Source organism: Oncorhynchus clarkii, chromosome 23, assembly GCF_045791955.1.
Source record: "Oncorhynchus clarkii lewisi isolate Uvic-CL-2024 chromosome 23, UVic_Ocla_1.0, whole genome shotgun sequence".
NCBI lineage: Eukaryota > Metazoa > Chordata > Actinopteri > Salmoniformes > Salmonidae > Oncorhynchus > Oncorhynchus clarkii.
Genome location: NC_092169.1, coordinates 38074105 through 38094642, shown reverse-complemented (window position 1 = coordinate 38094642; position 20538 = coordinate 38074105). Strand labels below are relative to the sequence as shown.

The following is a 20538-nucleotide window of genomic DNA, read 5'->3' as shown; positions in this document are numbered from 1 at the left end:
TGCTCAAAAGGACATTGAACTGTAAACAATTAAAACAGCAAGGAAACTCACACCTCATTACTGTTCCTCACATGTAAACATTGACCAAAGGTATGACTTTGGTTGAAGTTCTGTAATATAAAGTATCCCACTACATTTGGTGACACATCTACTTGTAGTGCTATGAGAACTTCAAGGGTGTCATAGCGTCATTGGGCCACAGGGAGGCACTAGTCCAACTCTGTAGTAGTATTGTCCTGGGAGATCCTCTCAATCGACTCCATGGAGGAGTGGTCTGATGACTGGGACGGACACTGCTGGGCCGCTGGAGGACCGTCCATCCCAGAATGCATCAGAGAAAGGTAGATGTCATCCATGTTGGGCAGCACAAACACATTCTGGAATGGAGGGAAGATAGGTTCATTGTTTTATTTGGGGTAGATTGTCTTACTTTGGATTTGTGGGGAAGGTGAGGGAGGAAGGGGGGGAGATGAGGGGGAGAGGAAAAGAGGAAGAGATAGATGAAAAAAGACAAGGGAGGGCGAGAGGTGAGAGATACAAGGGTAGACAAGGTGAGGGAGGTGAGCGAGAGAGAGGATAGAGAAGTCTAACCTGGAACTCATCCTGCAGCCACTTCTCAATCCACTCAGTCACGTGACAGAAGGTGACCTCCCTCTCCCCCAACTTGGGTCTGACATGCAGGTCCAGCTTGGGAGGTACACAGAAACTGTACCTGGATAATATATATATATATATATATATATATATATATATACACACATACACACAGACACACACAGGATCATCAATAAATACATAGAGCCAGTAATCATTTGGCCGGCTTTTTACTCTAATTGACAACAAAATACTTGTCTTTCATCCTGAAGATGCAAGTACGTAAATGAATAAATAGAGTGAAGCTGAATGAATACGGACTAGGTTGTTTCAGGGCAGCGCCATAGAGTATATCTGAGTGTGGGCCAAACCATATTCTATCAGCAGGGGGAGGGGGGATGTTGAGTGTGGGCCATACCATATTGTACAAATAGGGGGAGGTGGGATATTGAGTGTGGGCTGTACCATATTCTATCAGTAAGGGGGGGAAGGGATGTTGAATGTGGGCCGTACCATATTCTATCAGTAAGGGAAGGAGGGATGTTGAATGTGGGCTGTACCATATTCTATCTGTAGGGGGAGGAGGGATATTGAGTGTGGGCCATACCATATTCTATGATTAGGTGGAGGAGGGATATTGAATGTAGAGCCATACCCATAGAGGATGATAGAGGTCTCTAGTGGCCAAAAGGTCATATTACATATACTGTTGGAGTCATGTCCAACCGGGTCATCAACAGGGATCAGCCAATCATGAAGAAGAAAATTGACTACCTCAAAATTGGTGCTGCCTATGCTGTCACAGACGCTATAATGGCACAGATACAAAGATCAGTCCTCTATCTATCTCTAAGGCCGTACCATATTTTATCAGTAGGGAGAGGAGAGATGTTGAGTGTGGGACATACCATACTCTATCAGTAGGGGGAGGAGGGATGTTGACAGCCAGTGTTCCAGAAAGCTCCTGAACCTCCACTGCCAGCAGCAGGGGCGTGTTGGACATCTCCTCAATCTTCTTTTTGATGAACTCATTCTCTGTCGCCTTCTGGAAGTACTTAGACTTTGCAATTTTGTCGACAAATCTCAAAATCCGCCCGCCTGTCTTCCCGCCACCAGCAGAAACCCTGCAGAGGGGAGGAGGAGAGAGAAAGAGAGAGGGATAATGTTTACCGTGAATGCAGTCTCCGCTAACACAGGAACATTGCCTTAAAATATAAATCGGGCTTTAACAAGGACCTTCAGCGCTACAGATTGAATCGAGCCCTTAGTGTGCAATACAGCAGAAGGTCACAGTCAGGAAAAACATCATATCATTCCACATGGCCGACTATATTGGGCGTGTAAGATAATGGAACATCCATTACCCTTCAGGACCAGGTAGAGTCCCCTTTTCTCCCACAATGCCTTGGGGCTCTGAGAGCAGTACTTCCTCCTCGTCAGAAGAACTGGCGCTGGAGGACTCCTCATCACTGTCAGCCAGAACACTGAGGACGGGTCTGTACTTGGACACAACAACACAGGTTAAAAATCTCACTGAGATTAAATTTAAGCCTAGCCTTAACCCTGACCCTAGCTTCATGTCCACATTTCACATTTCCCATCCTGGTTCAACCATAACCCTAGTCTCAACCACAGAGAAAGGGTTAGCTGATTGGGTGTGTCGAAAATAAATAGATAGGGGTGTCGAAAGAACGTAGGCGTATCGAAAGCACACATGTAATTCGTGTGACCATCTGTCAGTTCTTTCACGTGAGTGCAGAGATTAGTGGAAACATGACTGTGTAAGAATGCGCATCGAAATGAACTTGAGGAAGTTTGGGAAACTCAGAATGATCACTCAGGCTTTGAAAAAACACTGCATGTAAATGCAAATATCTTAACATTTTACGTTTATCAAATTTCATTGCAGTTGTGCAGGCTACTGTGCGCAATGTCATTATCAAACTTGTCGATGTCCCATTTCTAAACACCGGTAGCAAGTTTGCTCAAGGGCAGACCAATGGGTGGCATACCCAGCTGAAAGTTTGCTGACATGCCGATGACGACCAATTTATGAATCGAGTCGAGCAAAAATAGCCTACAGCCTATCCTGATAGACGTCTGATACTAGCACGTTATAATATCAGGAGATACAAATGAGGTTACCCTGGTGGCAGATCTTTATGTCTCGTCACGATTGCTTTCATAAAAGTTTGAGTTGTGTATGTCAAAATGATTATGCGACTGAGCAATACTATGCATGACACATAGAAAACTGGTAATAATTGTACATGTTTGCTTTCATAAAAGTTTAAGTTGTGTGTGTGTTTAAAACTGCTTTAGCAACTTCCATGCACTTCCTGAATGTGACTGAACAAAATAGGCTTGTCTGAGTGGTGTTACCTGGCAACAACCCTGTCCATTCAAGAGACCATCCAATACCAGTGTACTTTCGCCACGCCCATTTATTTTGACCCACCCACTTATTTCGACATGCCCACTACTTCGAGAGCAGTCCGGCACACAGCTACCTATAGTTGGAACCACAACCACAACCCTAACCATAAACTTAGATTTATTTCCACATCCCGGTTCAACTCTTACCCTTAACCACAACCCTAACCCTCAACCACAGAGACCAGACACACATATCCTACAACTACTTGAACTGGGCCTCATACACAATGACTTCACATTCAACTATAAACACAACCTATAAACTCATGGGACAGCAATGGGCAAGAAGTTTGCCCAGCTTACGCCAATATATACATGGCGGACTGGTAGACAACGGCATTGGCCAAATGCCAATTGCTGCCCCTGTTCTATAAATGTTATCTGGACAATATCTTTGGAGGGTGGCAACACAACCTACAAGACTTCACTACAATTATACTTTTAGGGGAATTGTCAAATCCCAACTCTTCCGTTTTCACAAAACATACAGACGATCTAAATTACTTCTATGCTCACTTCGAGGTAAGCAATGCTGAAGTATGCATGAGAGTGTAGCCGATGCGAAATGGCTAGCTAGTTAGCGGTGGTGCGCACTGGTAGCGTTTCTATCGGTGACGTCACTCGCTCTGAGACCTTGAAGTAGTGGTTCCCCTTGCTCTGCAAGGGCCGCGGCTTTTGTGGAGCGATGGGTAACGATGCTTCGAGGGTGACTGTGCAGAGCGTCCCTGGTTCGCTCCCAGGTCGGGGCAAGGGGACGGACGTAAAGTCTATACTGTTACAAGAGCACCAGCTGTTCCGAACGACTGTGTGATCACGCTCTCCGTAGCCGATGTAAGTTCAACACTCACAAGGCCACAGGGCCAGACTGATCACCAGGACCTGTACTCTGAGCATGTGTTGACCAACTGGTAAGTGTCTTCACTGACATTTTCAACCTGTCCCTGACTGAGTCTGTAATACCAACATGTTTCAAGTAGGGCTGGGCGATATGGCCAAAATCTCATATCCCGATATAGGTTATTTCATATCCTGATAACGACACATATCACGATATAGCACATTTTCTGTAAATTCAATGAATAAATAGTTTATATAAAATGACCACATGTAAAGGCTTATTTCTTATTACATTTTGAATTATACTCAAAAAATAAAAGGTTGGGGTTAGGGTTAGCTAACATAGCCTTTTTATTTTATTTTACCTTCATTTTTAACTAGGCAAGTCAGTTAAGAACAAATTCTTATTTACAATGACGGCCTTGGAATAGTGGGTTAGCTGCCTTGTTCAGGTGCAGAACAACAGATTTTTACCTTGTCAGCTCAGGGATTCAATCTTGCAACCTTTCGGTTACTAGTCCAAACGCTCCAATCACTAGGCTACCTGCCGAGATGTGTATCAGGATGTGAAACTTAAATCAGGTACAGCTGGATAAATAAATAATATTCAGCAGCGCTGTAAAGACAAGCTCATACATGCCGAACAAAAACAAGATCTACTGGATTACATTTTAATTTGGAAACAGACCAACTAATCAACATAATGTGCATGCACAGGCTCTGTTCAGTTCACTATTAGAGGAGTAGGCTGGTGTCTTCATTATTATTTCACTATTTAGTTCACAGAGGGGGCAGACAGAGCGTGGCAGATGTCAGCATAGATGCCGCAAGGCTGTGGTTATTTTGTAGCTTGAAATTGTTTTGTGCTAATATTCCACTCCTTGTACTCAGTGTCATATTCTAATTTTTATTTATTTATTTTATTTCACCTTTATTTAACCAGGTAGACTAGTTGAGAACAAGTTGTCATTTGCAACTGCGACCTGGCCAAGATAAAGCGTAGTAATTGGACACATACAACAGAGTTACACATGTAATAAACAAAACATACATTAACATAACATAAACATGACAAGGAGTGGAATGATAGCACAAACAGACAGGTACCCAGCTAGGCTAGCAATTTTGCAGTTCAATTTACAATTAAATTATGAAAAATGCTAGTTGTACAACGTAAATGTTGTACAGTAAATCAGATATTTTCTTTTAGATGATAGTGCAGTAGTAACTGTAATGTGACTGACCCCAGGCTGCCAGTATCAGTGAGGCTGTCTGTGTCCAGGCCTCCCTCCTTGCCCAGTTTGGACAGGTTGATCTTGGTCTCCAGGGTCATCTGCAGGGCCCCGGTGTAGACCACCTCCAGCTCCAGCCACAAGCCTGTGGAACACACCATTTTTATATATTTTATTTAACCTTTAACCTAATTAATTAGACAAGTCATTTACGAACAAATTCTTATTTTACAATGACAGCCTACCCCTACCAAATCCTTCCCTAACCCGGATGACGCTCGGCCAATTGTGCACCGCTCTATGGGACTCTCGATCACGGCTGGGATCAAACCAGGGTCTGTAGTGATGCCTCTAGCGCTGAGATGCAGTGCCTTAGACATCAAAGCCACTCGGGAACCACACATGCAGGTACGCTGTCTGTCTGTCTGTGCAAAGCCATACACACGGGTGCATTTAGCAGTGCTTAGGCAGGATTTGCCGTTCCCTGGCTAGTATCTCTAGAGAGGGTTAGTCTGGATGTCCCACCCTCCTGTCTCTCTGCCCCCTGGCTAGTATCTCTAGAGAGGGTTAGTCTGGATGTCCCACCCTCCTGTCTCTCTGCCCCCTGGCTAGTATCTCTAGAGAGGGTTAGTCTGGATGTCCCACCCTCCTGTCTCTCTGCCCCCTGGCTAGTATCTCTAGAGAGGGTTAGTCTGGATGTCCCACCCTCCTGTCTCTCTGCCCCCTGGCTAGTATCTCTAGAGAGGGTTAGTCTGGATGTCCCACCCTCCTGTCTCTCAGCCCCCTGGCTAGTATCTCTAGAGAGGGTTAGTCTGGATGTCCCACCCTCCTGTCTCTCTGCCCCCTGGCTAGTATCTCTAGAGAGGGTTAGTCTGGGTGTCCTACCCTCCTGTCTCTCAGCCCCCTGGCTAGTATCTCTAGAGAGGGTTAGTCTGGATGTCCTACTCTCCTGTCTCTCAGCCCCCTGGCTAGTATCTCTAGAGAGGGTTAGTCTGGATGTCCCACCCTCCTGTCTCTCAGCCCCCTGGCTAGTATCTCTAGAGAGGGTTAGTCTGGATGTCCTACTCTCCTGTCTCTCTGCCCCCTGGCTAGTATCTCTAGAGAGGGTTAGTCTGGATGTCCTACTCTCCTGTCTCTCAGCCCCCTGGCTAGTATCTCTAGAGAGGGTTAGTCTGGATGTCCTACCGTCCTGTCTCTCTGCCCACACCACAACCCGCACCAGGCTCAGCTTGTTAGTTAGTCAATGACCCACGTCACATCCATGCCTCTCCAATCACATCATCATTTACAGATTTATACAGAGCTCCCCCCGCACAGTCAACACGTGTCACCATCATTCCTTTGGGGAATTATAATCTGTCGTAATTTACGGTAATTTTCAGACCTTCATAATCAGGGCAAATCTGATCCTGATCCTTTAATCTGATCCTAAGTACCCCTCCAGAATCCAGATTAGACTGAGGATGACACGTTGTCAATGTTTTTCAATAATTGGTTCTCTGAGTAGAGTTTAATTTACTGCACTGTGGGCTGAGTTACTGGGTCCAGAGTTTCTGCTGATCATGTCACATGGTCTGGAAAATCTCCTGGCCCTTATTGCAGAAACGTCAGGGAGTGTATAAAAAGGTAGAGTGCGCTCTCTGGTTGTCACTCACCTCTGCTGTTGACCACAGGCCTGGATGCGCTGGTGATTTGGGGCAGGCAGGAGCCCATGTCCAGTTCAGTCAGAGTCAGCTCATTCATGAAGTAAGGCAGCTGCACAGGCACAAACAAACAAAGAAACCAGCTCTTCTGTTTTGCTTGTTTCCAGTGGGTGTTGTGATTATGTAGGCTATATATTACTAGCAAATGACTAAATGTAAATCTTATACAAGCTCCCCTTACTCCTAAACAAAGGATTTTACACTGTGACTCTCACATACTCACTCTGATTCTGCTCAGCTTTTTCTGGATCTTTCTGGAGACAATGTCCGCCCAGTATTTCTCAAGCAGGAAGTCCAAGAAGATTCGACCAATCAGGGCATTGACCCAGTCAGTCTGGCCCTCCCCCAGGAACTCTGGGAAATCACAGGTGCACTGTAGGGAAATAGATACACCACTACAGATTAACACACTATTTCAATTGACCATTTATCTCTTTCTGGATGTTTCATTCAGGTGGTCACAGGAAATCACCCTCACTTTGTTGGTGGGGCTTGTCTCTGTGCTGTTGAGGGGTGGGCTGGGCAAGGGGCTGGGCTGCTCTGAGGCCAGGAAACAAGCCTGGAACCGTCTTGAAGGGCTCACCCCTTGCACCATCAGCATATCTAAATACAGAGATGACAGTTGTTGCTTCACAGATATGATGTTGTTGTGATCATTTTATTTTAAGAGTGTTACATGAGAGTGCATCTGTAAGGAAACGTGCAATACTGTCAGCGATGGATTTAGCTTCAGGGGCCTTAGTGGACTGTCTAGGAATAAAGATGGAGGGCAACACCAGGACAGACCAGAGTGAGGGCAGAAACATTTGTGGTTAAGTGCTTGAAAGCATCACGACAGTACTACATTCTCCTGCATGTTCACGCATCTGTAATCTAGAAATGAACCTGAACACAAGGGACTAGCCTGGGGCAAAGGTGCCTGAACAATGGAGTAAACGGAGCAGCTGCAAAATAGGGGCGTAAACGTATGTTTTTGCACCCCCACAGAAAATGATCATGATCCATTGGGTAATTTGTTATTTTCAATGATTAGTAGTGTTTTGAGCTAGGCTGTATTAAAATAGATATGTCCATTTTATATATGAAATCATAATTAAAGGATAGCATTTTGCACTCCATGCCTCAAGATGAATGTTTTTGACGACTCTGAAATGCTGCATTGGTCCCGCCCACTGTGTTGGTTGCGTGCGGTTAGAAAGCACTAATTGCTCCACTGGTGTTTAAAATGAAAGGCATCTATTTTGTTTTGCTATTGTTACATTTGTATCGTCATTTCACGTCCCATCGTTTTGGTCCAGCGGTGTTGTTACATATCATTTGAGCTGCGTGCACCACGAGCAAATTCATGGTATCCTTTCATTTTGCCTGTCAGAACCGTGATGAGTATGTGTGATTAGGCCTCGCTGCAGCACAGACTGAGTAGCCTTCCATTCAGTAGCAGTGCATGGGGAAAAACACTGGGGAAGCCTGGGGAAAAAAAGCCATATTACAACCTATGTGTTGTGATAATTGTGTTGTTCGCTCAATAACCTGTTAGGTCATATGCCTTGCCACTGTGATATATAGTCCTAAAGGCTGAGACAATAAGAAGACACAGTGGCAGAATGAATTCCACCACACCTTTGTTTCATCACAAACCCGGAGAGCAACATCTGTCCGGTGGAGACCACAAAGCATATTGCATGTAACAAACAGTTACATGACCTACAGCATGGTCAATCAAGTTAATATTGCAGATGTTTTCAGACCACTAAACAACTATTGATTTAGAACCACAGAGAGTTGCCACAAGTCGCAAAGACATTTTAGGAAAGGGACAATTTTAGCTAGCTAGCTACTGGAGGACAATAACCAACGAGATGCAACAATTCATTTTTTCCTCTGTCCATGACGTTTGGCTTATGATTTGATGTGAGTGGTGTGAAGCCGAAACCAAATTGGATTCCCCTGACACTTCTTTTGGATGCGACAGGTACATTCACAGTTGCGCTCGCTCAGTTTAGCTCAATTCTGATTGGCAATTATTGTATAAAAAAAAGATCAAGGGAGGCCAAATACACGTGGGCTTCCCTTGCATTCAATGCTACGTGCGGCAACAATATCATACTCTTTTTGACCAAACAGCATCAGATAGATAGCCTGCACATAAAGAGACAGAGGGATGCTTTCTCTAGTGAGATACATTCAGCCTCTTGCAAATTGAAGGAAACACACAGAGACGAAAGATAAATTAGTTCATATGTTTTTACATTATTTTATTGGTATTTTGGGGGGAAGGCTGGCTACCCTTGGCATCCATAAATACTCACCACGGCTTCCATCAGCCTACCAAAGGCTAAATCTGAGCAGAAAACTGCATGTCCAGTAGCTCATGGGATGTCAATGAGTAGCTCGCAAGTAGATAGTGAGAAAATAATCAGCAGGCTCCCGTGTTGAAAGTTAGGGTTAAGGTTAGGGTTAGGTGTAAAATCCCATCTTAGGAAGAGAAATTGTAGAAATGGCAGGGTTTAGGACTTTGTAGCTGAGGTAACTAGTGACGACAGTGTCTCATCTCCACTGTAAAAAGCATGTAGACATTATTATCTCTGACATTTTCAACATTGTTGCAATATCGAAATTCAATCTCCACTGTGTCCCATAATAATGAACATGTCGGAGTCAGTATACACAAATCAAATCCAATTGTATTGGTCACAAACACATGGTTAGCTGATGTTATTGCGAATGTAGTGAAATGCTTGAGCTTCTAGTTGCGTAGGTGCAACAATATCTAACAAGTAATCTAACAATTCCACAAGAACTACCTAATACACACAAGTGTAAAGGGATAAAGAATATGTACATAAAGATATATGAATGAGTGATGGTACAGAATGGCATAGGCAAGATGCAGTAGATGGTATCGAGTACAGTATACACATATGAGATGAGTAATGTAGGGTATGTAAACATAAAAGTGGCTAGTGATACATTTTTTACATCAATTTCCATCAATTTCCATGATTAAAGTGGCTGGAGTTGAGTCAGTATGTTGGCAGCAGCCACTCAATGTTAGTGGTGGCTGTTTAACAGTCTGATGGCCTTGCGATAGAAGCTGTTTTTCAGTCTCTTGGTCCCTGCTTTGATGCACATGTACTGACCTCGCCTTCTGGATGATAGCAGGGTGAACAGGCAGTGGCTCGCGTGGTTGTTGTCCTTGATGATCTTTATGGCCTTCCTGTGACATCGGGTGGTGTAGGTGTCCTGGAGGACCGGTAGTTTGCCCCCGGTGAGGCATTGTGCAGACCTCACTACCCTCTGGAGAGCCTTGCGGTTATGGGCTGAGCAGTTGCCGTACCAGGCAGTGATACGGACCGACAGGATGCTCTCGATTGTGCATCTGTAGAAGTTTGTGAGTGCTTTTGGTGACAAGCCAAATTTCTTCAGCCTCCTGAGGTTGAAGAGGCGCTGCTGCGCCTTCTTCACATCGCTGTCTGTGTGGGTGGACCAATTCAGTTTGTCCGTGATGTGTATCCTGAGGAACTTAAAACTTACTACCCTCTCCACTACTGTCCCATCGATGTGGATAGGGGGGTGCTCCCTCTGCTGTTTCCTGAAGTCCACAATCATCTCCTTTGTTTTGTTGACGTTGAGTGTGAGATTATTTTCCTGACACCACACCTCGAGGGCCCTCACCTCCTCCCTGTAGGCCGTCTCGTCGTTGTTGGTAATCAAGCCTACCACTGTAGTGTTGTCCGCAAACTTGATGATTGAGTTGGAGGCGTGCATGGCCACACAGTCGTGGGTGAACAGGGAGTACAGGAGAGGGCTCAGAACGCACCCTTGTGGGGCCCCAGTGTTGAGGATCAGCGGGGTGGAGATGTTGTTACCTACCCTCACCACCTGGGGGCGTTGTTACCTACCCTCACCAACAGCAAAGATGCTGGAGGAAACAGGTACAAAAGTATCTATATCCACAGTAAAACGAGTCCTATATCGACATAACCTGAAAGGCCGCTCAACAAGGAAGAAGCCACTGCTCCAAAACCGCCAGACTACGGTTTGCAACTGCACATGGGGACAAAGATCATACTTTTTGGAGAAATGTTCTCTGGTCTGATGAAACAAAAATAGAACTGTTTGGCCATAATGACCATCGTTATGTTTGGAGGAAAAAGGGGAAGGCTTGCAAGCCGAAGAACACCATCCCAACCGTGAAGCACATGAGGAGGCAGCATAATTTTGTGGGGGTGCTTTGCTGCAGGAGGGTCTGGTGCACTTTACAAAATAGATGGCATCATGAGGTAAGTCAATTATGTGGATATATTGAAGCAACATCTCAAGACATCAGTCAGGAAGTTAAAGCTTGGTCGCAAATGGGTCTTCCAAATGGACAATGACCCCAAGCATACTTCCAAAGTTGTGGCAAAATGGCTTATTAAGGACAACAAAGTCAAGGTATTGGAGTGGCCATCACAAAGCCCTGACCTCAATTCTATAAAACATTTGTGGGCAGAACTGAAAAAGTGTGTGTGAGCAAGGAGGCCAGCAAACCTGACTCAGTTAAACCAGCTCTGTCAGGAGGAATGAGCCAAAATTCACCCAACTTATTGTGGGAAGCTTGTGGAAGGCTACCCAAAACGTTTGACCCAAGTTAAACAATTTAAAGGAAATGCTAACAAATACTAATTGAGTGTATGTAAACTTCTGACCCATGTTGAAAGAAATAAAAGCTGAAATAAATCATTCTCTCAAATATTATTCTGACATTTCACATTCTTAAAATAAAGTGATGATCCTAACTGACATAAGACAGGGAACGTTTACTGGGATTAAATGTCAGGAATTGTGAAAAACTGAGTTTAAATGTATTTGGCTAAGGTGTATGTAAACTTCTGACTTCAACTGTATTTCCTTTAACATGTGTTGTTTGCTTATTATTTGAACATTGATATGTTCTAGGGGCTATTTTTAGATGGTAAGGAGCATCATGTACTGCTGGAATGTCTACCAATGGCAAGTCCATATTTTTGTGAGAAATTACACTGGTCACTCAAAACTTTTATTAAGTATTTATAGTGTATAAATAGCCCACACTAGATGAGGTCACACAAAAAGACTATAACTAATGATTAGTAAATTGTTTATATGGACCTATGTTAAACATATGATTTGATTAATGATTAACAATAAATGATGAATAAACTATTTACTAATCCATTATAAACGCTTTATCACGTGTTATTATCAAGTACCACCAGAACGTATAATCCACTAGTGTAACATTTGCTTGATATCTCCTTTCCTTTCCACGTGTATTGCTAGTGCATTATATTTCCATGGCCAATGCACTGTGTTGAGATTTGTCATTATGCAACAATCACAAATAAAAGACAAGCGTGAAGTTAGCTAAAAGACAACCATACCAAATACTAAGACCAAAAAACAAAAACAAACAAAAACAATGTTTCTCCTACCTGATCTGGTCACACATCTACCAGGTCTTTCCTTCTCCTTCTCCATTACCATGGACGAGGACAGGAAGTGATGTAACCACTCCTCCTTCTCTCTTCCTGTCCGTCCGAAGAGGTATAGGGTTGTAGGGAGGTTCTTTGCTGGTTTGGGGGTTGTGGTGGGTCGTGATTGGGGGTCTCCCCCTGCTCCTCTCCTGTGGTCTCCTCTTTACCCTTCTCCTCCTCCATGACCCCCTCTCCCTCTGCCAGCTCGATGCAGATAGGGTACTTGAGGTTCCACAGCCTCTTACGGGCTAGCACAGAGGGCAGCAGGAACACCTGGTATGACAGCAAGACTTATTAGAAACCTGTTATAACACAACATTAAGTGAAGTGTGATCAAATGCACGTCCTTAGTTCAGGGCCGAAACAAGTAGGTTAAAAAGAAATAGAGCCCGCACACTCCACATGCTCCACCACGCAACTTTATTCACAAGCAAAAAAATGTTCCCTTCCTGCAAGGATCTCCGTCAGGTCATTGCAGAGTCTAAATGTTGTTTGTTTATAAATAAAGGTACATGGTGGAGCTTATGAGTGTGCAAGCTCTACAGCATTAATACGTGTGCTCATTATTATTCATTCTTTCACAGCACCTCTATATTTTTTTTATTTCCTCAAATGAAACGGTAAGCTTTGAACGGTGAGTGTAAGTTTACAGACCAAGCAGACAAACCTTGCCGTTTTGTAGCTGGAAGCAGCGTGAGCTGACAACCACAGCCTCTGGGGGCTTTTCGTCATAGGTGGCCCTACGGCTGATGTTGTTCCTGGGGTAGTCCAGGCGGAGGCAGTGCCCCTCCAGGGTGGCGAACACAGAGTGGGTAAGGGACGGGTGGTAAGTCTCTGGGTCGTACTCAAACATCTCGTTCATCCATCCCTGGGACCATGGGAACATACCAGTTATATAGTGAGACTGTGAGAGAATACCTGAATGACACATGGGAATACACTAAGAGCATGCTTCAATGACTAACACTAGCTGTTGTGCAACGAGCTGTTTCATCGATTGATAATATCTTGTCCTAAAATAGTAGCTTGTCCTTCAAAACACCTGTCAGTTAGTCAGAGTGAAACGCCTGTCAGTTAGTCAGAGTGAAACACCTGTCAGTTAGTCAGAGTGAAACACCTGTCAGTTAGTCAGAGAGTGAAACACCTGTCAGTTAGTCAGAGTGAAACACCTGTCAGTTAGTCAGAGAGTGAAAATACACCATGACACATAGAGAAAGCTACAAAGCAAAATATCTATCAATGTTGGACTTGACTTAAACCCTTTTGCTCTTTGGGGAGCATAGGTAATTCAATGGTATCAATGTTAGATGGAGAGTGAAAGTCTCAGAACTCTCTCACACTGATGACCATGATTAACTCTACCCTGAGGCTCGGTCTAACCTCCACCTTAAAAATAAACCCGCCAATTAACCAACAAGGGAATTATACCTCCTCCCTAAGACAGTCTGTCCCTCTTTCCCCTCTTTGGCACTACACTTTACCACTGATAACACTGTTCTGCCTACCTGCCACTGAACCTAACAAATTACACAGCCCCAGCCTCTCTTGCTCAGCTAATTTCCGCTGGAACTGACAACGCTGGCTCAGAGCAATACCCTGCACCTGGCAAGGCTGTGCTCTGCTCTGCTGTGAGACAACACTAATGAGGCTCTGTGTCTTTTTTTAGGAACTTTTTATTGGGAGACGTTCATTTCATTCCAGGCACTTTTAGCTGTCGCACAGGGACCACATTAGAAATGATTCATGCTCAGAGGGAGAGAGAGAGAGGGGGATGTGCTGACGTTCTAAAAACAAACTTTCTGAAAAGTTCATGCCACAGTATGGAGAAGGAGAAGTGCCATTTAAAAAGATGGTTTTCTATTCAGCAAATTCTTGTGTGGGTGTTGACGTCTGTCAAGACCAAGATCATACTCTGACTCCATATGTTATAAGTCCCCATTCAGACCTAGCTGGACTTTTGTGCTGAGAGAAATTAACTGTACAAAAAGGAATGAACTGTCATGATCGTCGTATGAAGGTGACCAAGGCGCAGCGTGGTATACGTACATTCTCTTTATTAAAAGAATGAACACCAAACAAACTAACAAAATAACAACCGAAACGTGACGCTATACAATATAGTGCTGACAGGCAACTACACATAGACAAGATCCCACACCAGAAAGTGGGAAAAAGGCCTGCCTAAATATGATCCCCAATCAGAGACAACGATAAACAGCTTTCTCTGATTGGGAACCATACTAGGCCAACATAGACATACAAAACCCCTAGACATACAAAACCCCTAGACATACAAAAAAACCTAGACATACAAAAACCTAGAGTACGCACCCTAGTCACACCCTGACCTAACCAAAATATATAGAAAACAGAGATACAGTGCCTTGCGAAAGTATTCGGCCCCCTTGAACTTTGCGACCTTTTGCCACATTTCAGGCTTCAAACATAAAGATATAAAACTGTATTTTTTTGTGAAGAATCAACAACAAGTGGGACACAATCATGAAGTGGAACGACATTTATTGGATATCTCAAACTTTTTTAACAAATCAAAAACTGAAAAATTGGGCGTGCAAAATTATTCAGCCCCCTTATTAAGTTAATACTTTGTAGCGCCACCTTTTGCTGCGATTACAGCTGTAAGTCGCTTGGGGTATGTCTCTATCAGTTTTGCACATCGAGAGACTGAATTTTTTTCTCATTCCTCCTTGCAAAACAGCTCGAGCTCAGTGAGGTTGGATGGAGAGCATTTGTGAACAGCAGTTTTCAGTTCTTTCCACAGATTCTCGATTGGATTCAGGTCTGGACTTTGACTTGGCCATTCTAACACCTGGATATGTTTATTTTTGAACCATTCCATTGTAGATTTTGCTTTATGTTTTGGATCATTGTCTTGTTTGGAAGACAAATCTCCGTCCCAGTCTCAAATCTTTTGCAGACTCCATCAGGTTTTCTTCCAGAATGGTCCTGTATTTGGCTCCATCCATCTTCCCATCAATTTTAACCATCTTCCCTGTCCCTGCTGAAGAAAAGCAGGCCCAAACCATGATGCTGCCACCACCATGTTTGACAGTGGGGATGGTGTGTTCAGCTGTGTTGCTTTTACGCCAAACATAACGTTTTGCATTGTTGCCAAAAAGTTCAATTTTGGTTTCATCTGACCAGAGCACCTTCTTCCACATGTTTGGTGTGTCTCCCAGGTGGCTTGTGGCAAACTTTATACAACACTTTTTATGGATATCTTTAAGAAATGGCTTTCTTCTTGCCACTCTTCCATAAAGGCCAGATTTGTGCAATATACGACTGATTGTTGTCCTATGGACAGAGTCTCCCACCTCAGCTGTAGATCTCTGCAGTTCATCCAGAGTGATCATGGGCCTCTTGGCTGCATCTCTGATCAGTCTTCTCCTTGTATGAGCTGAAAGTTTAGAGGGACGGCCAGGTCTTGGTAGTTTTGCAGTGGTCTGATACTCCTTCCATTTCAATATTATCGCTTGCACAGTGCTCCTTGGGATGTGTAAAGCTTGGGAAATCTTTTTGTATCCAAATCCGGCTTTAAACTTCTTCACAACAGTATCTTGGACCTGCCTGGTGTGTTCCTTGTTCTTCATGATGCTCTCTGCGCTTTTAACGGACCTCTGAGACTATCACAGTGGAGGTGCATTTATACAGAGACTTGATTACACACAGGTGGATTGTATTTATCATCATTAGTCATTTAGGTCAACATTGGATCATTCAGAGATCCTCACTGAACTTCTGGAGAGAGTTTGCTGCACTGAAAGTAAAGGGGCTGAATAATTTTGCACGCCAAATTTTTCAGTTTTTGATTTGTTAAAAAAGTTTGAAATATCCAATAAATCTCGTTCCACTTCATGATTGTGTCCCACTTGTTGTTGATTCTTCACAAAAAAGACAGTTTTATATCTTTATGTTTGAAGCCTGAAATGTGGCAAAAGGTCGCAAAGTTCAAGGGGGCCGAATACTTTCGCAAGGCACTGTATCTAAGGTCAGGGCGTGACATTCACCTTCAGGTTTTTATGTTCACGCATTTCATTTGCTGACAACAACAAAAACATGGTTGAACATTGACTTACCTTGAGGACGTCTGATTTGGTGCTGAGGGCATCAGACTGCTGAACAGCCTCAGTCAGGGCCTGAACGTCGCTGTGTGGATGTGGCTGAGCGGTGTGTATTGTTGAGCCCAGCCTAAGAAGCAGCAGCCCTAGCAGGAAGCCAAAGGCCATGCCTTGAGCCAGGCCTGACATGTAGGGGCCCAGGGGGAGAATGAAGTAGGCGTATGACAACACAGCCACACAGAACAACCCCATGCGTGGTGGAGGTGGTAGAGAGGTGGGTTGACTGACCACACCATGGGGTCCTGAGGAAATCAGAGAACCAGGCAATCTCCGCAGAAGACTGTGATGATGTCTCTCGACGGCCACAACCTGCATGACTTCATCGTAGGTGCAGATCTCCAGTTCCTCTGTCTTGTAATTGAGTTTGCTATCGTGGTGATTGTGGACAGAACATGGTCTAATGGACAGACCCTTCCTGGGATGTCTGGCACAAGGCCAGTCAAACACCGGCGGAGAGCCACCGTCCGCTTTCTTGGTGCTCCGCAGAGGAGACTCTGTGTTACCCACCTCTATGCTGTCCATCTTCCCCACACATACCCCTCTGGAGCTGAGGGAGTCCCTGTAGCTCTCTGGTGCTTGGGGCTGCCTGCTACTGCATTCTCCTTCTCATCCCCCATGATCTTACTGAACATACTGATAGGCTTACTGAACATAGGCTCCTGCATGGCCTCAGAGAACCTCCGCTTCGTGTCCTCCAGCTCCATCTTGAAGCAGCCCGTCTTGGTGCCCTCGGACGGGGATAGAGTGACTGGCGAGGGTGGGGCGGTACGGGAATCTCCGTTACTCCTTCCCTTAGGTTGAGTTAGGTTCTTCCACTGCAGGTGGAGGTTGAGGCGGGAGTCAGACTTGGACTGGGACACCTCTGGCTCTGAACGGGAGATCTCAGTAGAGATGGACTTGACCAGGCTGAGGAAGGGCCGGGGTCTAAGGGATGAGCCCTGAGGGAGCTCCAGCTCCGTGGACAGGGATTTCACCAGGCTGACCAGGGGCTGGTGGGTGGGGGTGACTGGGTTGGGGGAGAGGAAGCTAGGGGCTAAGATGGAGGAGTCCACCAGGGACCCATGGGAAGAGGGGGAGAGGGGTATGTGGAAGGCTGGGGAGTACAGGAAGTGTTGGGTCTCCTCTGTGGAGTTCTGTCTCTCCTTGGAGAGGGAGATGTAAGGGGTCTGGTCGACATAGTCGGGTTCCAGGGGGAAGATGAGCTCGTTGTCATCCAGACTGTCCCAGTCACCCTCTGTGCCTGTTAGCTGGATCACGATCCCTCTCCTGAGCCCGCCATGGTGGGCCCTGACTGGGGGAGCAGGAGACGGACAGCGGGCCGGGCTCTGGGGGTCATGGGGTGGCCTTACACCTCCCATTCCACCTCTTCCATCTGCTCCTTCTCTTCCACTCACCTCATTTTCTCCTATCTCTGCCATTTCTTATCTTTACATTGGAGACCAAGGCACCTAGGAGTTAGCATAAGAAATAAGAACCCAGTCAGCTACTGTTCATTATTAAGACCCAGGAGAGAGGGAGAGAAAAAAGAGAGAGAGCTTCTTTTGACATGTTTATGCATCATTTTAATCATCAAAATGTTCCTTTTAGTGAGAGGAAGTGTGAACGTAGCTTGGCAGGAGAGGGGAAATGACTTACATTTAAATCTCTGTATTGATGTCTGCCTACGTCTGAATCAGGACCTGATAACAACATTTCCCTCTCCCCCTGCTGTGGCTTCACATTTGTGTGTGTGTGTGTGTGTGTGTGTGTGTGTGTGTGTGTGTGTGTGTGTGTGTGTGTGTGTGTGTGTGTGTGTGTGTGTGTGTGTGTGTGTGTGTGTGTGTGTGTGTGTGTGTCCTGACCCCTCCTGTCTCAGCCTCCAGTATTTATGCTGCAGTAGTTTATGTGTCGGGGGGCTAGGGTCAGTTTGTTATATCTGGAGTACTTCTCCTGTCCTATTCGGTGTCCTGTGTGAATTTAAGTGTGCTCTCTCTAATTCTCTCTTTCTCTCTTTATTTCTCTCTCTCAGAGGACCTGAGCCCTAGGACCATGCCTCAGGACTACCTGACATGATGACTCCTTGCTGTCCCCAGTCCACCTGGCCGTGCTGCTGCTCCAGTTTCAACTGTTCTGCCTTATTATTATTCGACCATGCTGGTCATTTATGAACATTTGAACATCTTGGCCATGTTCTGTTATAATCTCCACCCGGCACAGCCAGAAGAGGACTGGCCACCCCACATAGCCTGGTTCCTCTCTAGGTTTCTTCCTAGGTTTTGGCCTTTCTAGGGAGTTTTTCCTAGCCACCGTGCTTCTACACCTGCATTGCTTGCTGTTTGGGGTTTTAGGCTGGGTTTCTGTACAGCACTTTGAGATATCAGCTGATGTACGAAGGGCTATATAAATAAATTTGATTTGATTTGTGTGTGTGTGTGTGTGTGTGTGTGTGTGTGTGTGTGTGTGTGTGTGTGTGTGTGTGTGTGTGTGTGTGTGTGTGTGTGTGTGTGTGTGTGTGTGTGTGTGTGTGTGTGTGTGTGTGTGTGTGTGTGTGTGTGTGTGTGTGTGTGTGTGTGTGTGTGTGTGTGTGTGTGTGTGTGTGTGTGTTGGGAAGTAGGGCCTATCCAGAAATAGATGAGAGTTTCCTCCCCATATGTTGTTTAAAATAGGGAAGAATCCAATTTTGTACTTTGTTAGGGAAGAAGTGCTGATTAAAAGGTAAGATTACACTCATTCACAAGGCTACACTAATATAATAATTATTAATGCATATCAACTTACAGAGAAAATACACGTTTTATAAGCCTTCACATGTAAACACTGTTTGTAGAGGTATTGGTCTTTCACACAATACTGTAAGCCTATAGCCTAAAGGAAAGGGGATACCTAGTCAGTTGCACAACTGAAATGTGTGTTCCAACATTTAACCCAACTCGGGGGGATGCATTAATCGACATCAATGGTGTCTGGGGAGCAGTTGTTGTTGGGGGTTAACTGCCTTGCTCAAGGGCAGAATGGGACATTTTTCCACCTTGAAGATTCAGACCAGTTACTGGCCCAATACTCTTGACCGCTAGGCTACCTGCCGCCACGTATGCACTTCTGCTCTGACCAAGCGTATGATTGGTGGTCTCTTATACACACCCCTCTGCATTGTTGCCATGCAACCAAATTAATTTGAGATTCTCCAAAACTCAATCTAAGCTAAATCAAGAAGACGTACCTCTCATCACAGATGTCAGTTCAACGTCTAGTTTTGATTTACATTTGGTTGAGTTCTCAACTAACGTGAATTCAACAACAAATGTCACCATGTCATTGGATTTAGGTTAAAAGTTGGGTGAAAAAAAATATGAAATTCCCTTCGGTTTACGAAATTTTGCGAATCCAATCAGTTTCCAGGTTGATTCAAAGTCATCACATAGATTTTTGGGGGTTGAAATTATGTGGAAACAATGTTGACTCAACCAGTTTTTGCCCAGTCTTACTCTCAGCACTGTCGTCTGAGCACAGAGCAGCCCGTCAACATGATTCTTATTTTCAATGACGGCCTAGGAACAGTGGGGCAGAACGACAGATTTGTACCTTATCAGCTGGGGGGTTTGAAACTTGCAACCTTCCGGCAGCTTAAAGAGCAGCTTATGTCACAGTAAGATGAATGGTAACAGTAGTCAGAGATGCTTTCACTCACCTCCTTCTGGCAGCCAGACAGACATTTGGACAGCCTGTATGTTTACATCTATTCTGTTCCCAGCTAACGGAAAGCTTAGAATGTAGGGACTGTGAATGTGGACATTTTTTAAATTTTACCTTTATTTGACCAGGCAAGTCAGTTAAGAACAAATTCTTATTTTCAATGACGGCCTAGGAACAGTGCCTGTTCAGGGGCAGAACGACAGATTTGTTCCTTGTCAGCTCGGGGGTTTGAACTTGCAACATTCCGGCTACTAGTCCAACGCTCTAACCACTAGGCTACCCTGCCGCCCCAACTGTTGTTTGTAGGATCTTGTTTTTGTATTGTTGCTTTTGAGCCCTACAAGGCTGTATGTTCGTTTCTCTTTATTGTTTTTGTTGCTGGTTCTCATTCAAATAAATGATGATGAACCTAAATCACGCTACGCCA

General features: G+C 44.7%; 1 pseudogene; it reads right to left on the bottom strand.

The window, feature by feature from the left end:
* Positions 1 to 209: 209 nt before the first annotated feature.
* On the bottom strand, positions 210 to 17857 carry LOC139381727 (testis-expressed protein 2-like; annotated as a pseudogene).
* Positions 17858 to 20538: the final 2681 nt, after the last annotated feature.